At 43.7% G+C, this 15,777-nt stretch overlaps 1 protein-coding gene across 6 annotated transcripts in view; it reads left to right on the forward strand.

Moving 5' to 3' along the window:
* The window catches only part of Zbtb38 (zinc finger and BTB domain containing 38), an 81,240-nt gene that overhangs the window by 12,620 nt on the left and 52,843 nt on the right, over positions 1-15,777 (forward strand). Inside the window, exons 3-4 of one of the 6 annotated variants that reach the window (XM_041676861.1) lie at positions 7,084-7,310; positions 7,838-8,298. The exons of 1 other annotated variant lie outside the window; for it this stretch is intronic. The gene's annotated coding sequence lies outside the window, so the exon portion shown is untranslated. Of the gene's footprint in view, positions 1-7,083; positions 7,311-7,698; positions 8,299-15,777 lie in introns of those variants that run through there. 4 more of the 6 variants (XM_041676862.1, XM_041676863.1, XM_041676864.1 and 1 more) reach the window with 4 other exon arrangements.

Below are 15,777 nucleotides of genomic sequence, written 5' to 3' on the forward strand. Positions count from 1 at the left end.
GCTGGTAATGAGGGAACTAGCGAAAGAATCTCATGACTTAAGTTAGGAGTCAGTAACAAACTCTAGTGAGTCATTTGGCTGCATGAGGCAAAACTCCAGGTGCCCTGGGAGACACAAAGATCCCGCAGGAGGCAAGCCCAGAGACTCAGGTAATGGTGGCTGCTTCAACCAGCAAATGCTTGTGACGCTTTATGTTCAGAACAAGGAAAAGAAGTCAGTGGGATGTGGGTTGAGCTGCCTGGGCTGAGGTGAGGCTCTCGGTACTCCTTTGGTACTTTAGTTTATCTGGTGAAAGAAAAGACCAGTGCACTGCTAGGTTTAGTCTGGGAATATTTGTTGTCAAGGGGAAGGACACATGGGAAGGATGATTCTCTCACATGAGGTAGATACTGTAATGTAAAAGAAATCTTACTTACAGTTCCACCTTTCTCTTTCTATCCAATTATCATTTTCTCTAGAAAGAGAAACAGCCTCCCTGCCGGATCAGTATTTTCCTAGTTCCAAGTCTAGACCAGCCTATCATTTTGTTTGTCTGTTTGGTCAGTGGCAGGTGATCATGGCGGTAAATGTGCTTGGTGTGACAACGGACCCAAATAGACTCAAGGTCGTCTAAATAATGTTCTTCAACAGGCACTCTTCAGACACACTAAGACGTCAAAGCAGAGCTCACACAGCTGCTCAAGCAGACGTAGCGACGTCCCTCGTGACAGTGGCCCCTGTTGAGGGGGTTCCACCTGAGGATGTCTTGTCGTTTGGACTAGCTTGGGTTGAGCTGAACAGCCTCCCCTCCATCTTACCAGTTTTTATCTTTTTTGTTGTTGTTGTTGTTGTTGTTGTTGTTGTTGTTGAAAACCTGTGTTTCGGTTTCCCCTTCTCCTTCTGGCTCTTTCTTAGAGTATCTGCTTCTGTGAGTTTCCTTAGACTTTGTGAGTATCTGCCTCAGCGTGATCCCCAAGGCTTGAGAATATCCACCTCTGAGTAGTCCCCAAGGCTTCTGCCTGACCTTGCTATCAGATCTTTCCCAGATGCTGACAGGTGGAAGTAAAAAGTTGAAATCTACGAATTGAAGGCTTCTTAGTGTTCTAACTGCTCATCCCTCACTAGACAGAGCGAGATTATCCTCTCCCATGCCCAGGCAGGGTGGAGCGGGTTGATAAGAAAGCCCCTTTGAGAACCATCTCGCTGGCTTACACAATTGCTGACAGTTCATCGAAATAATCTGCCACAAGCCGCAAGGAGGCAGGAGGCTTGGAATCTAGCTCTTGGTCTGCTCAACCTAGAAAGCAAGCTGGGATGGGTTCTTTTAGGATTACGTACAAATAGAACTTCTATACACCTGTAGATACATACAGAAGGGATTTTAGATCAGAACAAATGAACAGATGAATCCCAGCACTCAGGATGCAGAGGCAAGCAGATCTCTGAGCTGGAATAACAAACTCTGGTCTAACTAGCAATCTCCAGGATAACCAGTGTTGCTTATTTCAAGAAGAAAGAAAGAAAGAAAGAAAGAAAGAAAGAGGGAGGGAAAGAAAAGGAGAGAAAAAAGAAAGAGCAGCTGTTACACATCCATTCATTAAAATGATACATTTAACCACTGAGCTTAGTTGAGGAAAATTAGGCTCTTGAATACACACAAGTCATGAAAGAGAATATAACTTAAATGTTTTTCTACTTTCAACTCTGTCATAAGTTTTTTTCTTTCTTCTTCTTTTTCTTAATAGTAGAAAAGTGTGATAAAATGTAATTGAGACTGAAAGGATAAAATCCTAAGTAGAATTCCACGGCTTCAGAGTGGCCATTCTAACTGTACAGAAGTTCATTAGCTGTATAGAGTTTGGGACTGGGAAAGTGTTTATTTGAGTGGCTCCCTTAATCTAGCTGTGTGATGTTTTTATTTGTGAGTTCCTTACAATAAAGTAAATTTTTAAAAAGTCCACTAAAAATATATACATGAGCCACAAAGAAGAGAAAAGATGTGGGCTGAGGAACAGCCACCACCCGAGACCAGACTCTGGCTTCCACATGCAAGCATGTGTACCCCTCAAAACACAAATAAAGATACCCACACATACAAGAAAAACAAAGGAAAATACATGTTGGGAAAAGGACCTCATAATACGCACCTGATTTTCTGTTTAAAAATTTTTTAAACATTCTTTTTAAAAAATTTCTGTTTAAAAAAAATACTGTTTGTAACTTGAAACCAAGTTGACCTCGATGATTTATGTTGACTTTTTCCATTCACTACTAATTTAGGCTTTTAAAAGTTAGGTAATCTATAACAAATTTGTTCATAAATGCTAAACATAGTAGGTATTAAAAAGGCCAGCTGTGGTTTTTACTACAATGATTAGACGAACTAGCTTATTACGGGTGCGATTTGGGGCAAATCTGTATATATGCGGTGCCAGGGAGCAAACTCAAACCGAGCTACACCGCAAGCCTAAGGTGTAATGTGGACTTTCCTCAATGAGATGTCAGCATGTGCAGAGATGCACTTTCCCCAGCTACTATATGCCATGAACCATTTGCAAACTGCAACAAGCCTCCCTCCAAAGTTGGTACTCTACTTTCTACTCCTAATTTCCCAACATGGTCTCCTTGGGTTTTTTTTTGTTCTTTTTTTTTTTTTTTTTCAAAAGGGTCAGGCCCAGGCTAGCTCTGGTTGGTGATCATCTAAGTACCCACAATTCCATGAGAAACCTCCCCCCAGGATGTCTGGGAGGATTTCTGGAGTTAGGTAGAGATGAGATGCAGGATGCAATCTCATCCTTTAGAGTTGGGGGAAGGTCCAGGCTTTCAATCAACTAGTCTCAGATTTTAAATTCTAGTCTCTATATGATGGTTATCTTTAAAACTGATGATAGTCAATACTATAGGATATTGTACTATCAGGTTAGGATTTATTAATATAATTTAGTATGATTTTCAGCTTTGATCAGCTACAGAAGTTCCTACGCAGATCTCTGGACAAGACCTAGCCATTAGAAGTATGATGGACTTTCTTAAAAATGCCAGCTAAATTATCATCCCATTATGTTTTAGATTATCTCTTCTTTTTTTTTTTAATGTGTATAAGTGATTTGTCTGAGTATCACAAGTATTCCTGGGGCCCATAGAGTTCAGAAGAGGGCAGTGAGTCCTCTTGAACTATGGAATTAGAGTTACAGATGACTGTGAGACACCATGTGGGTGCTGGGAATCAAGCGTAGGTCCCCTGGAAGAGCAGTCAGTGTTCTTAACTGCTGCGTCATCTCTCCAGCCCCCCAAAGTTATTTTAAGTCATTGATAAATCACTTTATTGCAGGTTGAGGTAATGCACGCCTTTAATCCCAGCATACAGGAGGCAGAGGCAGACAGGCATCAGTGAGTTCCTGGTCAGCCAGGGCAACACAGTGAGAGTTTGTCTCAAAGAACACAGCCATTGATAATTAGTTAAAGAAGGAAAAAAAAGAAAGAAAGAAAACTACCAAATTGTTTCCAAGCCTGAATATAATCAACATAAAAAAAATTCTGCTTTTTATATTTACATAAGAATTGAAACAAAAATATTATACATGGTAAATATTTATTTTTAAAATTCAGTTGACTAGCCAACCTGATCGTGGGCTCACCTGCTGATATGTAGATTAGGTATAAAATGAAACCAGTTGTAATTTTTAAAGCTGTGAATGGCATCAAGAAACATGCAAAGCCATCCAAATGTTTATAAACCAGGGATTCCTCTGGGACTCAGTGCCCTGACTTGATGGTTTTTTCAAATGAGAAGAGCCGAGCTTTGTTCGTACTTGAATTATGTACTTTGCATAAGCCATGCAATTTAACTTTAACCCACAGGCCCGGAAATAAAATTAGCCCCGCCTGCAGAACGCAGAGGCCAAAGAATAACACGCCGGTAAAGGAGTCTCTCCTGCCTTGCTCTGTGCTCCAGTTCGTTCTTGCCGCATTGTTTTGGGAGCCTTGTGTTTGACTTGTCAAATCTACAATGTTCACTGTGGAGAAGAGATTCTCATTTGAGTTAATGTCTGTGCATGTGCCCTGAGGATGAAGGGCATGTGATTTTTTTTTTAATCCTAAGCAAATGCATATCTTTGCCACTTGTAATCGTGACAAAGCTTAAATAATTCAGGCATGAGCATGCCTTTTTTTTTTCCAGTGCAAAACAAGATTTATTAGTTGACAGCATCTGCCCAAACAGACTCATTTCTCAGAATATTTACAGCTAGAATTCATGTTTGCTTAACCCAAGTAGGCTTGGTGAATATTTCAGGTTTGCTTACTAGGGACATCACAAAATAACATTCAATATGTGGAGGTTTCTTGCTCATTTCGACACAAAGAGTGAACAAGGATACCCCACAAGAGGTGTGGAAACAAACCCTTTGCCCTGGCATCTGGTTATAAGAAGTACCCGGATAGGGCCCAACCACAGCCACCACTCTGACGTACAAAACAGCCCTTCTCAACCTGTGTCTTGACCCCTTTGGGGGTTGGACAATCCTTTCACAGGGGTCACACATCAGATACCCCCACATCAGATATGTACATCATGATTTATAACATTAGCAAAATTACAGTTGTGAAGTAGCAATGAAAATAATTTTCTGTTGGGGTCGGCACAACGTGAACTGTATGAAGGGGTCGCAGCACAGGGAAGGTTGAGCCACTGCTATAAAAGGACGTGACACTATCCCCTCATCTCCAGGGGGCCTGAGATGCAGGACTGCTGTTGCCATTGGCAGTTCTTAGCCCAGACAGAGGAGCCGCTGACTTGGCTCAATAGCATCATCACTGATTCTGTATCCCAATAATACTTTGTGCATGCGTAATGTGACCGTCTAGCCTTCCGACGTCATTCATGGGGACTAGCGCAACAGACACTGAGTGTCGCCTGCCAAGGTGTTTCCTTCACCCTTCTTCAACTCTTCTTGAAGGGCTCTGCTTTATAGATGATGGTCGTTAGCTTGGTGCTTGTAATGTCACATAACCGTCTAATTCTAGACCCCCTTGGTAAAGAAGGAATTAGCACAAGGACACACCATTCTAATTTTTGGTCGCTGTCATTGTTGTTAGCCAGAGTATCAAGAGCCCTGATGTGGGGGTGGGGAGGAGGGCTCCACCACTGGTGTTAGTAACACCAGAGCTACCATTGCCTTTCTGGAGCACTGTGAGAGAGAAGTGTGCTTCAACAGCAGGCGACTTGCTGTGGATCAGGTAGGACCCACTGTCCCGACAGCCTACCCTACTGACAGAATAACGCCTTTGGGCTAGAGATAGGCAGGGGTGCTTTCCGCACAGTCAGCTGCCAATCACTTCTGATCCGAGGGAGAAGATAGAATTCAGACTAGAAACAATCCAGTCGGGAAGCCTACTACCTAAGCCGAGGTGTTCCGGTGGCTTTTCTCCTCTAAACAATTTCTAGGGTGCGTGAACGCTTTGCTAACTCGTTATTGTCAGGCAGCTCGTACAGAGAAGAGAGTCACTGGAAAACTGGCAAACCAGGAAAACATTAATTCATGGGTGCATTGTTAAAATTAATTAACAACGGCATATTGGTGATGCAATAGGCAATAAAAGACTGTGTGAGGAGAAAAATATAAAGATTACATATTTAAAAATAACCTCAGAGCATTTCATAAAAACGCTAGCTTATATCAGGGCTCTGAGGGTGGAGGTGGATATGGTTTCTTTGTAGAAAAGAATCTGTCTTGTTTTCTTAAAATAAAGATTTCTTGTTATACAGCGTGTTAAATATTTTTTTCTGTTTTTAAATCTGCTGGTGGGATCTTTAAAAAAAATCTACCAAGCTAACCTATTTTCTACTTTGGAGACGTAGCCACACTGGCTTCGTAGAAAAATAGCTTTTGCTTATGAAGTGTTCCTTTAAAATCCTGAATAAGCAGCCATTTAACAGTTTTGTTCCATGTGTTAACATTTTGTTGCAAATTGAGCTCTAAGTGTGTGTGTGTGTGTGTGTGTGTGTGTGTGTGCTCATGTGTGTGCTCATGTGTGTGCATGCACCTATATGTGTGTGAGAGAGAAGATTGAAAGGGTCTGTGCATATGAGTTCTTGAAGGCTTTTTAAAATTAAAATACAATAATTAAAAACAATTTAAAAATAATTTCTCATAATTATGAATTGGATTCTATAGACAGCAACCTCAGTTTATTACACACAGCCACACTAGGTCCCATCAATCCTGAGCAGCGGGGGAGGTGACACCGAGGAAGACATGAAATCTGGTGTCTGAGTAGATGAGATTTAATTTTGGGGAAACATTTCACTCATAAAATGGATATCAGCCCTGACCTCCTAATGTCAATGCCATGGTGCAAGTGTAGCTTAAATAAACCTCCAAGTAAAACAAAGGGACATCGCCTTTAGACACACACTGCCTCCCCGCCAGTGTGTACCGTCCATTGCCTTTGGTATTCCTATAACTGGCTTGTTCGCTTTGGAGGGGGAGGGGGAAGACAAATCACTCCGCGTTTGCTATGTTTGGAACACTTACAGTATGCTGCTGTAAATCTTACTATTATTTAGGTCAATATCCTAAAGATAGCTTTAATTGTGTATGAAGGCAAGCTGTACATCCTAAGGAACCTGACATAATTTCTTTTTCTGTACTGATTTTCTTGGGCTTCTCCCTGTAAGGAAAGTCTCTTCCATCTTCATACAATTATGTCTGCAGCGGTATCTGCCGTTCTGTTCTGCAGATCCATTTAGCCGGATGCATTTACGCTGCCTGTGGTTAAAGGTTATAGAACGGATACAGACAACTGATCATGCATTCTTCTACAAGCCTGTCGCCACCTTAGGGTTTGGAAAAAAAACAAACTACAAATGCTATTCCCTTTTTCAGAATCTGTCTCCACTCGGCAGTAGCTTAGCAGGGTTTTTTTTTTTTTCATTTTTTTTCTGCTGCTGCTAGCAATTCTATGAAATTAACAGACTATAAAATGCATCCCCAAGCAGATACATACTGTATTGCAAGCTTTCTCCAAGAAGAGGATATGACTGTGCTCATTCCAGCTGATTTTCTTCCTTAGCAAAAGGACTGTTTGATTTTTTTTTTTCAGAAGCAGAAGGACTCCTTCATTGTGCAGCCGCTCTGCTTCAGTGCATGGAATGCCTTCTACTGCCTGGTTGCAGAATTTGGAGTTTGCTAAACAGTGGTTAGTGATTGGGCTCATCTTGCATCACCAGTTGATGACATTTTTCTTTGTTCCCTCCTACCCAGTTGAGCCAAGACTCTGAGGCTGATATGCAATGTCACTTACAACATTAATCAGATACTGCATTTAAGGTGAGCTGTCCCTTGCCTCCTCCTCCTCCCCTCGCGCTGGCTCGCTTGTGGGCTGCATGCAGTGCGTAGCTTGCTTGTGTGAGCCTAAGATGGCAGGCAGGATTAGCCGTGCTGTGCTGTGTGTGCCGTGCTGTGTAGAATTCATTACATGTTGCCTAGTATTTCCGATGTGAGTATGTAAATGCTCTCTATGCCATATCATCTGGTAGCGAAGCCCGGCTCTGCATCTTTACAGCCTTCGTTATTTCGACATCACCCTTCTTTTCGGGTTCATTTGCTGCTGGAGGTTTGCTTTCCATCACGTTCAAAATAAGATTCTGTCTCTCTCTCCTCTCTCTCTTTTTTTAAACAAAGCCAAATAAATCCCACAAAACCCTAAAACCCAAACAAGAACAACAAAACTCTGCTACCAGATGGTGTCTCCCCCTTTCTCCTTGCATTTGCTGTCTTTTAAATAATGTATGTTGTATTGTTAATTAATGTGAATATCAAATTAAACACTTGAAACTTACATGTTTATTATGCAGGTAGGAGGCCAGGTGGACTCTATTTTTAACTCCTAGGTACCGCATCGTGTGCGAGCAGGGCAGGTCCTGCCTCATGTTTGTGTTCTCAGTGCTGGGATCAGTGGTTTGATTTTCAGCAGACTGTGACTGTGGCTGTGGCCTTTGCAATGGTCAGCTCTGAGCTTTGAACTCTCCGAGGAGCAAGGGAGGAGAAGAAAATCCAACACACCACCTCCTTGGGTGCAGCCTCAGAGAGTCCTCGGAGAAGAAACTTCTTCCTTCAGTCCTGCTTTGCCGTTGATAAATTCAGTCCTCGTGATCACAGTACACGCAGGCTGCTCTGCGTGTGACGCCTGGTGTGTGTGACCATCGCATCTAAAACTCGTGAGCAGGAAGACGGAGAAATCAGTGGTCTCCTTCGCCTCACATAAAAATGGCCGAGTGTCTTGCTATGCTAACACTGCCCTGAGTGACGCGCACAGGTAGGTTGGAATTTGCATGTTTTATAGATTTTTTTTTGAGCCATGCAGGAAAAACATCGGATGCATTAAAATGTGACTTTTAAAAATTGAAACTAAGATACTCGTAATATGTTAGAGATGGCATGAAGCTAAATAGCCCCTTGTAGCCAAATACTACAAAAACACAAGCACAGACTTATAAAGAGACTCTGCTGTAAAAGAGAGATGGCTTCTGTTTTAAAGAAATTCAGTTATATGATAGGCGTGGCGCCACTAGACAAAAGAATTATTTTTTTTTAAAGTCTGGTGATTTGGCTCAATTTTAGCTAAAACTAAAAAACAAATGGGTTTCTGAGATAATCTCCAAGAGCGTAAATAAGTTCAATAGGAACTATTAAAAATGTTTAATCTTTAAGAAGCGGACTTTAACTGTAGTGTGTGAAATATGAAAATTAAAAATTAAATTCTTTCAAAATCATATTTTTTGTCATATACAATGATACATCCACCATTTGAATGTGCATGGAGCTGGGGGGCGGGGCGCTATCATTTCTGAAGGGGGAAAGGCTAAGTTGCCATGGCCCTCCTCGCAGATATTGAGCTCCATTGAATGAAGCTGAGCCCTTAGAATGGCTCATTGCAGAAATACAGCCGTGACTCCCTGTTTACCAAATCCTGGTGTTTTTCAAAAATCATTTCACAAGCTCTTTCCTTTGAGCCGAACCCCTCAAAAAATATTTCAGTTTCAAATTAACACTGGGCCAGAACCTGTTTCCCTGGTAACCAACTCTACATTTAAAATGTAGTAATAGATATGCACAAGAATGTGTTAGAAACGGAGCCACTTGCCAAGGGAGAGCCTTGCAGCTCTGTGCCCTCTCCCGCAGAACGTGCATGGGCTTTAGACATTCTTTTTTAAATGGCAGGCTTCAAACCTTAACATCCCAGCTGCACTTCTAAATCTGCAGAGGCTTGCTCTGCGGCAGCTCTTCCCTTCCCCCTTTGTGCTCAGCACGTTCTCAATGAAGCTTTCTCCACGCGCTCTAGATTGCAATCCAGGTTTGTGGAGAGAGGTGGGCTTTCATTCTCACGAGTTCACGAGCGCCGAGGAAACAAAAGCCATTTCAGACATTCTAAGAATCAGCCAATGCCTCTGCTTCTGCCTTCCTCAGCCCTCCATAGTGACCTCCCAGCTTCGGATAGAGCTGTACCCAAACCCAAGCCTTCCCTCCCCATGACAGGTGTCTGTTGAGCCCTCATGGGAGCGTCTTTGGGGCTGCTGCCAGACCTGAACCCTCCGGGAGATGCTCCCAGGTGAAGCAGTTTGAGGTTCGAACCATCTATGTAAATGGGCGCTTGTTTCCAGCAGTCTGCTTCACTTCCTACAGCAACATCTGCAGTCAAATCTCTCATGGGTTAAAGAGTGGCTGTTGTTTATTGGTGTTGTGTTGTTTTGAGGCCAACTAAGTTATTGTGCGTGGAATCATTATGTGGTTCAGTTATATCAAAGCATGATCCCCACGGTGATTCGTTCTCTGGGCTTGCCACGAAATAGCCATATTCCTGCAACACCTTTTTTTTTTTTTTTAAATCTGCTTGGGAGCCATTTTGTTTCTTGTGACTTAAAATGACTAAGTACATTTCGAATATACGATCCGTCAGGTTGCAGACTGAAGGGAAATGTCAGAAGCCCGATAAAGAATGGACATTTATTTTAGGACCGGCAGCGTTAACAGTTTCAGGAGGATGGGGCTGATTGTCACTCACTCTTGGACAAACATAGTGAGCTCTCAGCATCTGTAGTTAAAACACTTGCTGCTCAGAAAAAGCCTAGCAGGATGTCTTCCATCTTGATAGGCCAGGACAAATTAATCCTTTTAAATGAATTGGAATCTGAACTACAAGATTGGGTGGATGAAATGCGGTTGCTGTTTTAGCGTGAATGAATGCCGGGTAGATCCCACGCTCAGAGGATGTTGAGCCTTTGTTTTCTACTTAACCGTGCTTGCGCCATCGTGTACGTCTTCATAGCTAATGATTTTTTAAATGACATTATTCATTTGTGTTGCTCTAAAAGAATTTCAAATATAATTAAAATATAATTCATAGATCCAGAAAACCAAATACGACTGTTGGGAAATACACTGCACCGTTATCACTCTAATAAATAGACCCGTGAATGAGAGAATAATTATTATTTATTACTTTGTCGTGTGTCGCTTAGAGCGATATTTTCAAGGCATAAAGCTTTTCTAAACTTACCCATTTACAATTATTATTGGATTTCCTAGATTAGCCGAAATGAGGGAAAGTGGCACTTACTCCTTGCTGTCTAACAGACTGGGTAGGCTTAACCCCTTTGCACTTTTTGGCTGAGGTGTTTGCGCTGGGCAGGCCAGAGCAGGTGCGACAGGAGAATGTGCAAATAACTGCTTTGTTCTACCAAAATGCAGTGGGTAAATGTGTGGTTTTCTGCCTGAATGATTTATGGTATAAAACTCTCAACTCTAGTTTCTCTTTGGGGAATAGAAAAATGTTTTTCCAAGCTTTAGCTCAGGGGTGATGTGTAAGGCTTCATCTCTTGCTTCTACACTGGTGTGGCTCTAACTCCGTCCTCTCTGAGGACCTCCTGTAGCTAGACTGGCAGCCAGGCCACAGCACAGGCTTGGAGTCTCTTTATTGCTTTATGTGCTGGGGTTGGGGATCTAGAAAACACATAGCACCTTTCTCTTTATTACTCTATCAAACTGAGTCCCATGCGGCAGTTCGTCCTAACGGCTGCTTTCCAAGGCTAAACATTCAGCATTTTTCCTGAGCACCTACTATCTACCAGACATAGTCCAGAAGCTAGAATACAATAATCGACAAGACAGACCAGAGCCTGCTTCTCATGTTTCTGCCTCTAATAAGGCAGGGTAGACAGTAGGGAAGTGGCAAAAAAAAAACCCAACAACAACAACAACAACAACATGGAGGCAAATAGCTAACAAACCCAAGAACAAGAAGGAAATGTAGCTGGGTGCAGTGGCACAAGCACCCAGTGTAATTTGAGCACTGGATAAGCCTGGGCAAGTGACCCTGTCTCAACAAAAATAATGAAGAGCTAGAAGTTTAAAAAAAAAAAAAAAGCAAGAATGATGTGCTGTAGGGAGAACCACTCAAATGGTTGGTTTGGGAAAGCCTTCCGGGGGCTGTGGTACTGGAATGGAGACCCGCAAGGTAAGGACGCAGCAGGGCAAGGAGCTGGAGGAACTGCACCGTGTGCATCAGAGTGTGCAAGCATGAGCTGCAACCCTGTCTCTGTGGACCCGGCAGCCTCCTGAAGCCAGGCTTCACAGCTCGGTGGCAGCTCCTGCCTTTGCGAGCTCTTGGGTGAAGGCAGTCCAGGCCCCTGCAGGCAGCTGCTTTTGGCCTGTCAGACATCAGCTATGTCTGCCTTTGACCCCGGCAGGGCCCTGAGTCTATGTGGGAAGGTAGAGTGAAACTCTTGGCACAGCATCCCAAGGAGTGATGCAATGCTGGCGCAGACCCAATGTCAACTCAGTAACGGCCTCTTGGAGCAAGGAATGTTCTGGAAAGTATCTTGTTTTGTTTTTCATAAGGACTCCAGGATTTAAGCTCATGGCAAAACACCGAGACTTCCATTTCTTTCTCTCTTTTTTTTCCCCAAGGGCAAAATGCTCGAAGGGTCTACATTTCAACTGCCCAGTAAACAGCCTTTGTCTTGAAAAGCCTTACACACTTGGGCTCTGCCTGGTTTTTCTCTGATACAGCAACAGGGCTGAGAAAGGTCTTCAGAGCTACTGCTCTTCCATGCCTGTCCGGTTAGTCGCCGACGGGGATCAGAGAACAGGAATGATCCGTTATACCAGTTAAACACTCTACGGTCCTTAAAAGCCTTCTGAACATTCTAGAAGCACTTTCTAAAACTGATCCATAACTTAGCAGATTACTGAGTACCCCAGAGGTGGCCTGGCGGGTTCTTCATACTTCGTTGGTTTTACGAAATATCCTGCTGCAGGGCAAGCTTGTTCTAGTCCTTTGTTGTAGAGAATCTCCTGCCACGGGTGGAAGCAAGAGATGCTTCAGCCGTTTGCTTCACCCTTGGAGTGTTTGTCTAGCATTTCCTAGGTAATGGACACTGTTGTCGGCCAGGCAAAATGGATATGACAGTGCCCCCACGGGACTCTGTTCAGGTCCCCCCATAAGGCTAGATAATGGTATGGACAGGCACAATTACGTATCCTTCCTGTTGCAGAAAGAAATCTTTGTTACCGTTCCCTGAAGTCGATTCTTCAGTGTACAGATAGCTCAGCCAATGTCAAGGACAGGTTCCTTCGCTTGGATTCAGTGTCTTTTCTCTCACCACCTCGCTAAGACGTGTTGGCTACTAATAAAGCCACCGTATGCCTGGCTACCCTTCTCCAAGCTGGTCCGCCTACATTGCCAGGTGACCTCAGTCACGGCTGCCACTTTTGAATTCATGAGCAGATGTTAGGTTGAGAAGCCCTTGAATGCAAGAATTTGAATTTGTGATGCGGGCAACAAAGGGGCGGGGAGGCCTGGCTCCTGACATCTGCAGAAAGCTTGCTGGGCAGCAGGTAAATTGAACCCAGTTGCTAAATCACTCGTCTTTGTTAGGTGATCCCAGCAGTCACCGCTGTGGTCTAAACATCAGGCGTGACCAGAAAATTGTTCTCTGGTCTGGCAGCTGACTCTGCATCTTTTTGTTTAATGGACTATTTGCTTCCGTGGCTCTTTCCGGCTAAGGGTTGGAGACCAGCATTTGTGTTTGCCCTCACTCTGTTAGGGCTGCAGAGGGAGTTTGTTTTCTAGTACTGTTTTGTTTTTTTTTAATGCCAGTATAAATATTCTTTCTGTGTTCATAAATGCATGGAGGCTTTCATTGTTTGCTTTACACAATAAAATAACCATCTTCTTTACCCTCCCTCGCTTGTTGCTACCAAATGGGTATTTTGAAATATCTTTTCCTTCTGCAGACTAAAATCCCTTACTGGGTCCGAGGCCTTGCTCTAATTAAGGCTTCACAGTGCTGCCCTTCTCCCCAACCCCGAGCTTGCTGCAGAGTGCCCGCCTGAGGGCCTAACAAGCCTGTGAGATGGGAAAACAAAAGCCACCAGCAGAGAATGTGGTTAAAACCCAGAAGGGCAGTGCCCTTGTAATCCGCACCCCACCCCACCCCCTTTTCTCTTTATTTCTAGAGCTGAGAAAGGGAAAAGGAGGATTTTTAGCAGGGACAGGGAGGAACTGCGCCATGAATTCTTCAAAGTATGCAGGGTACAGGAAGTCACGTGGAGAGAACAGGGCGTCATCTGGAAAGCAAAATGGGGTGGTGCCAACCAAACGGGCAGCGGGCAGCGACTGAGGCGGTCAGAAAATGGGAACGACGGAGCAGACAGCAGGCAGTGGGGGCAAGCAAGGGAGGCTGCTTTGCCCCACTTTGAAGCCAGGGGTTCAGGGTACGGGGAGAAAATGGAGAGTCTGCTGTAGAGAAAGAAGTCTGGGGTGCAGGCCGCCGGCCAGTTGCATGGAGACAAAGCCCTAAGCCATTCTGTTAGGCTTCGGACGTCTCGTTGACCTTGTTACTTAATTGTGCCACGTAGCTTATTGGGCAGCATGCACTGATGGCTCTCCTTCGATATGATAAATCTTACAAAGCCTTACGAAGTCTTTAGTTCCATTCTAAAGCTCAGAATGCCAGCGAAGACCCCCCCCCCCCCCCTTCCCTCTTGCTCTATGAGACCTCCACCAAAGTTTAACAAAGTGAGAGGGCTTTTAGCTTGCGCTGCGCCTAAGAACAGCTGGGCTCACACAGAGCAGACTAGAGCCAAACCTGCAGGGTCTGGGAGAAGGAAAGCCAGACAATGACTCGGGACCAGTGACTCGGGGACAGTACATAATTTATCTGGGAAAAGACCTAGAGGGATATCTGTGGTCTAAGTTCTCCACTTAAAGGCTAGGGAGTCCCAGGGCAGAAAAGGAGAAGGGGATGGGAAAACGTCCCTCTTTTGACCCATGGTCAGCCGCTACTAGTGTAGCCGGAGAAATGAAGTTAACAGTGGGTTACAGAATGTTGCCGACCCATAAACTCTCCAGTGGTGGTTAGCCTTTACCAGAGGGTGGTAGACTAGGGAGGGTAAGAATCCAGAAAAACAAGTTACTTTAGTTCTGAGACTTCTCATTTGTAAACCAAAAGTGGGGCTTTACAAAATGGTGTGACCATGGCTAATACTACCCAAAATACCTGCTGTAAGCTGCAGAACCAAGAAATTCTCTTTCCCAAATCCGTGCTTCTCTACATTTGGCTCCCTCAAAGCCTGCTCCTCCTTCCTCTTCTTCCTCCTTTCTTCCCTCTTTTCTTTCCCTCTCCCTCCCCTCCCTGTCATCCTTCCTTCTTCTTCACCATCCTGTGTGGTCTCAGTGATCCTTGGCCATCCCCAGGGGAGATTCTGATTGTCTGAATGCCTTGGTCTGCAGAACAACCAGGACAGGGTGGCATGGGAACATTGAGCATGTTGTCTTCCTTGTGCTTCTTGCCTGCCGCTGACAGAAATTCAAACCAGACTTGACATGCCCCAAGCGTGGTTCTTTTTCTCTCATTGGAGGAACTGGTCAGAGCAATTGCACCTTTGGAGGTTGTGTGCGGAGTCAAATGTAGTCTCATATTTGACTCCTAGTCTAATGTTCCTTCTATTAAACCAACTGTTCCCAGTTAACAGGGAAGTTTAGCCTTTTCGTCTATAAAAGATCAGATAGAAAACAGCTGAGGCCTTTTTTTTAATGCCTCATATTTTTTTTTAATTAGGAATATGGAGTAGAGTGTTTATCTAGCATATATAAGGCCCTGGGTTCAAGCAATGCCAAAATAAAGAATTAGACAATACTTCAACAGATTGATTTTAAAGATGGAGTCGACTTTCTCTAGAGATCTGTGAACCAGGCAGCTCCTTTTCTATAACAAATGGGCTGCTTTGGGCCTGGCAAGAGTCAAGTTTTAGAAGGTAGCTTGAGAGGAAACACGGGGGTTCACACTGGTTTCTTCAGTTTTCTGCCCTTAAGAGTTTAGGTAAAAGCAGAGGGACTTTCTTATGTGGCGGCCAGGGTTGGCCTACTTCAGAATTATCTTCTGATTTCTCAACCTAATTCTAGTTCAGTCATTTGAAACTTTAGTTCATCTATTGGGATCCACAAGGAACTCTGTATCAGTTTTTTATTTAAGCTGGGTGTGGTGCTGTCCAACTTTAATTTCAGCACTCCAGAGGTACAGGTAGACAGAGCTCTGAATGTTCAAGGCCAGTCTGGTCTACATAGTGAGATCCAGGCCAGCCAGGGTTAAAGTGAGACCCTGTCTCAAAAAACAAAACAAACAAACAAACAACAACAACAACAAAAAAAAAACAGCGAGTTGATGCAAAGCTGAGGATATTGCATGAGTATCTGTACAACAAAGAAGAAAGCAAATTTTCAAATTTTGTATTG

Source organism: Microtus oregoni, unplaced genomic scaffold, assembly GCF_018167655.1.
Source record: "Microtus oregoni isolate MIOR12 unplaced genomic scaffold, Mior012 000028F_ref0000031, whole genome shotgun sequence".
NCBI classification, from domain to species: domain Eukaryota; kingdom Metazoa; phylum Chordata; class Mammalia; order Rodentia; family Cricetidae; genus Microtus; species Microtus oregoni.